This window comes from Peromyscus maniculatus, chromosome X, assembly GCF_049852395.1.
Source record: "Peromyscus maniculatus bairdii isolate BWxNUB_F1_BW_parent chromosome X, HU_Pman_BW_mat_3.1, whole genome shotgun sequence".
NCBI classification, from domain to species: Eukaryota; Metazoa; Chordata; class Mammalia; order Rodentia; family Cricetidae; genus Peromyscus; species Peromyscus maniculatus.
The window spans coordinates 131,121,906-131,127,281 of NC_134875.1; the positions used below are offsets into that span (position 1 = coordinate 131,121,906).

The window sequence follows — 5,376 nt, forward strand, 5'->3', positions numbered from 1 at the left end:
AAACAAACAAACGGGGAGAGGTTCCTTGAAGATAGAAATGGAATCTTTGCTTTTATTTATTTATTTATTTATTTATTTATTTATTTATTTATTTATTTATTTATTTATTTATTGGTTTTTCGAGACAGGGTTTCTCTGTGTAGCTTTGCGCCTTTCCTGGGACTCACTTGGTAGCCCAGGCTGGCCTCGAACTCACAGAGATCCGCCTGCCTCTGCCTCCCGAGTGCTGGGATTAAAGGCGTGCGCCACCACCGCCCGGCTTTATTTATTTATTTAACAGACTTAATTCGCTTTATTTTTCTTGTGTGAAAACCCTCATGTGGTAGCCGTGCCTGCAGCCTGGGTCCTCTGAATGGAGACTCTGGCGTGGGTTTTCACAAGATGGTCAATGAATTCCTGAGAAGGAGACTTGGTGGACACAGTCTCTTTCCAGAGGTCAGGGGTCAGATAGCTGCTGTAGGTCTTAGAGATGGCATCATAGGTGGCCTTGGCAAAGGTGCCCAGGGTGGCAGTGCAGCCCCTGGCTGACGTGTAGCAGTCATCCATACCAGCCATCACGACCACCTTCTCGGGCACAGGAGCAGAGACGATGCCAGTGTCTCTGGGGGCAGGGATGAGACGCACCAACACAGAGCCACAGCGGCCTGTCACTTTGCACGGGACAGTGTGGGGCTTGCCAATCTTGTCCCCCTCCCCAGCCTCTCCACACAGGGACAATGGACAGCTTGGCCAAGGTGCTGGCCCCTCGGATGGCAGTGGCTACTTCCTTAGAGCACTTCACACCAAAACCAACATGACCATTGTAATTCCCAATAGGGACAAAAGTCTTGAACCTGGTCCTCTGGCCAGCCTGAGTCTGCTTCTGCACTGGCATGATCTTCAGAACCTCATTCATTAGTGATGCACCAAGGAAAAAGTCCATAATCATAAATTCCTTAGTGGGCAGGGAGAACAGGTAGATCTCTTCCAGGGATTTGATCTTCATGACCTTGACCAGGCGGCCCAGTTCAGTGATGGGGATCCACGAGGCTTTACCTCCACGAGCCTGGCTTCCTCGACCCTGGCTTCCTCGACCACAACCACAGCCCCTAAAACCAGGGTGGAATCCTCGCCACGGCCTCCTAATCTTGGGCCCCATGTCCTCCGGGCCCTGCTGCTTGCACTGGTTTGGTGTTTTCCCAATGGTGAAGAAGTTGTTTGTTTGTTTGTTTGTTTGTTTTTTCTCCCGAGACAGGGTCTCTCTGTGTAACAGCCCTGGCTGTCCTGGAACTCACTCTGTAGGCCAGGCTAGCCTTGAACTCAGAGATCCACCTGCTTCTGCCTCCCGAGTGCTGGGATTAAAAGCATGCGCCATCTCACCTCACTAAAGCTGATTCTTAACCCTTTAAGCTCAGCACTTTGGGAATCTGAGACAGGAGAACTGAGTTTGAGGTGGGCCCGGGCTATACAGAAACACCCGTGGAAAAAGGAAGGGAAGGAAGAAAACCCACTAAAAAGGACTTCCTTTTAGTTTTTAGAGACGCTGTTTGAAATATGGAAGAGAGGAAGGAAGATGAGGGGGGTGAAGAGGAAGAGGAGAAGGAGAAAGGGAAACAGAGAAAAGAAATGGAGGAAACACTGTTTCTTAGCTGCTCTGGATCGCTCTAGTTTATGTTAGTATCTGGGTATATAGCAAGAGTATATACTATACCAGTATACAGCCAGACAGTGGAAGAGATGATCCAGGCAGCCAGGGAGAGGGAGGGAGGGAATGGGAGGAGAAAGAGAGGGAGAGAAGGAGAGAGAGAGAGCGAGAGAGAGAGAGAGAGAGAGAGAGAGAGAGAGAGAGAGAGAGAGAGAGAGAGAGAGAGAGAGAGAGAGAGAGAGCTAGCATGGGAGCCACCAGGCTTTTGCAGGGGGCTGGGGAAGGCTTGAGACAGGGTCTCTCTTTGAAGCCCTGCCTGTCCTGGAGCTCACTATATAGACATCAAACTCACAGAGATCTGCCTGCCTCTACCTCCTAAACTCTGGGATTAGAGGTATGCATCCCCTCATCTAGCAGTCATCAGACTTTGACAAGACAGGGAGGAGCCTTAATTGCACACCCATAACTAAAAAGAAAAAGTTCTGTGCTATGATTCCAAGCATGTGACAATCTAACAAGAGTCTAGAAGAGTCCAAACTGCAGAGGCAGTAAAAGAAAGAATGGATTGCAGCCCTAATATTGGGAACGGAGAAGGAAGAGCAGGTAAGTCACGGGAGGCTCTGTTTTGGTTTCAAGACATGGTCTGCTGTAGCCGAGGCTGGCCTGTAACTCACTATGAAGCTGAAAATGTCTAAATTAATTTCTGACCCTCCCAGCTTCACCTGCTAAGTACTGGGATTCTACGGGTGTACCGCCATGTTGGGTTTTATGTGGTGCTTAGGACTAAACCTAGGGTTTTGTGCATATCTACCACTGAGCTACATCCCCACCTCTGAAACAACTTATTTGTTTGAGGCAGGATTTCACTGGCCTCGAACTCACAGAGTGAGTGCTGGGTTTAAAAACCAAACCATACCCAGCTTGAATCAATATTTTAACACAAGATATTGATGATAACAGAAGATGGTTGATAGAATAAAAATTCTAAACTTTAAAACTGCCGAGAAAGCCAGGCAGCAGTGGCACATGCCTTTAATCCCAACACTTGGGAGGCAGAGGAAGGTGGATCTCTGTGAGTTCAAGGCCAGCCTGGTCTACAGAGTGAGTTCCAGGTCAGCCAGGGCTGTTACACAGAGATCCTGTCTCAAAAAACAAAAACAAAAGAAAAATAAAAAATACCAAAAACTGGGGTGGGGAGAGAGAGAGAGAGAGAGAGAGAGAGAGAGAGAGAGAGAGAGAGAGAGAGAGAGAGATCACTGGTTAACAGAATGCAGGTTAGATCATCCATGTGATTTAGTGCTAAGACTCACTGAAACCCTAGTTGGGAGTGTAAACACAAGAGGATAACCCAAGGTGGTTGGTTCTCTCTGTCTATCATGTAGATTCTGGGAATCCGACTCAGGTCATCAGACTTGGTGACAAGCACTCTTACCCACTGAGTTGTCCCATTTACTTTACTATTAATAGTTTTATGTAACTGTGTGGTTTTTGCCTGTATGCGTATGGGTGCACCCCTTGCATGCCTGGTGCCCGTGGAGGCCCGAAAAGGTTGCTGTTGGATTCCCTGGAATTGGAATCACAGATGGCTGTGAGCTGGGTGAGTGCTGGGAACGAAGCCCAAGTCCTTTCTAGTGCTCTCCAGCCCCCCATTTGTTGTGTTTGAGAGAGTCTCACTTATACAGTGCAAGCTAGTCTGGAACTGATGATCTTCCTGCCTCTACATCCTGAGTGCTTGGATTACAGATGTGTACCACCACACCTGGCTTTTTATAGTTCCCATGCCCTACCACCCAGTTCTAGAAACCAAATCCAAGGCCTTGAGCATGCTAGACTAGTACTCTATTGTTGAGCTGCACCCCTAGCCTTTGATTGTTGGGAACAGTTTTGCTACGTAGCCCAAGCTGCCCTTGAATTTGTTATGTAGTCTAGGCTAGCCTTAAACTCATTATGTAGTGAGTTTGAACTTGTGGCAATCTTCCTGCCCCATCCTCTTGATTGCAGGGATTACAGGCCTACACTCTGAATCCTACCTATTTAAGATTTTTTTTACCGAGACATGAAGTGTCCTTCATTGTATTTAACACCCTCTTTCCAGACTTTGCCGTCACCCTGTCTATAGTTAGTCTGGCTCTGGAGCTCTCATATACTTGCAGCCTTTGGCTTAGGCAGGCTATGGCTTGGCCGCTTTGGAGAATTAAGAAAGGCAGTTAAGCAGGGCAATCAATGGCGGCGCACGCCTTTAATCCCAGCACTGGGGAGGCAGAGCCAGGCGGATCTCTGTGAGTTCGAGGCCAGCCTGGTCTACAGAGTGAGTTTCAGGAAAGGCGCAAAGCTACACAGAGAAACCCTGTGTGGGGTTGTGGGGAGGAGAAAGAAAGAAGAAAAGGGGAGTTAAATCCTACGTGCACCAGACAGCAGCATTGCCCGCCTCTAAAACAGCTTATGTGGAGTGTACAGGGAGCCACTCTGCAGAGACAAACACAAAAGCTTGACTGCCAGGAGAGATTTATCAAGAAACAGCTCGACCAAGAGGCAGTGGGCTTCCACAGCCGTTTCTGGAGGATGGTTTGTTTCCCCAGCAGACCAGGACAGGCACCTATCACAGACACACCTCAGCGCCTTTCCTCCTCCGGCGGTACCTAGGACGCAATGGCAGCAACAGCTTTAAGTCTGTTTCCCTGGTGCACTGGTCCTTGCCAGACTGCTTTTCCAGCATCTGCAGCAACGGCGGCGCTGAAGAATGCTATTTGGTTGCTATCGAGGCTCTTGACCTCAGGGTGCAGGCATGCAGCAATTTAGTGCTTCCAGCCAGGGGTGGGGGTGGGGTGGGGGGTGGAACGTGTGTGTGTGTGTGTGTGTGTGTGTGTGTGTGTGTGTGTGTGTGTGTGTGTGTGTAGGGGGTGATCTCCACCGCCGGGCTTGAGAGGGTGCTTCCCGCTGTCCCTGGCTCCCAGGTGACTGCTTCGCTCAGCTGCACATTGCGCCACCACCCCTGTTTCATTTATCATCCTTTCCCTCTGACGCCAGCTTCTGATTAGAGGGCTAGAAAATAAGCCCTGAGAGAGAACTAATTACTTAAGTGGGGGACAGAGAGGCAGGCCAAGGAATGGCTTGGTAACAGCTTCCCCGTGCCACTAGGGTTATTACCGCAGGCTGAGGTGACCAGCAGTGTCTTGGGTCAGGTTCCCAGGGAACAAAGCCCCAGACAGGGATTCTCGGGCGACTGATTCGTTGGGGGTGGGGACCTCAGAAGGGAAAGACAAGCATGGGCAGAAGCCAGTCAGCAGGAGAAAGATGCTCATGGAAAGCTAGATTCTTGGAACATTAGCCTCACCTGAGTGTCTTGGGGCTGTTCTACAGCATGAATGGTAACACTTTCACTGTCTCTATGCGTGGCACAAAAGATCTAGGCCTTTAAATCTCCAAGTGGATCAGTCATTGATTAATGATCTCTCATGGGAACCAAGGGACACATCAGCTCGAAGGTCTCCTTTCTGGGTGCGGCTGTTCTCCTAGGCAGGGAGTGATCTTGCTTAAATCAAGAAAGCTTAAGCTAAGAGTCACTGTGGAGATGAGGCAGTAGTGGCCCAGGCTCCGGGGCACCTGGGTGGCTATCAGCAGCATTCATGAAGGAAGGGACTGGCTTCTGAAGCAGCAGCTGGGCTGGTGCGGCCGTGCACGCCTGCAATCTTAGCACTTGCTAAGAAGAGGTAGGAGGATCTCAAGTTCATAGGCAACCCGGACTCCGAAGT

At 49.6% G+C, this 5,376-nt stretch overlaps 1 pseudogene; it reads right to left on the reverse strand.

Moving 5' to 3' along the window:
- Positions 1-315: 315 nt before the first annotated feature.
- Positions 316-1,138, reverse strand: LOC102921522 (small ribosomal subunit protein uS5 pseudogene; annotated as a pseudogene).
- Between the last annotated feature and the right edge of the window lie 4,238 nt (positions 1,139-5,376).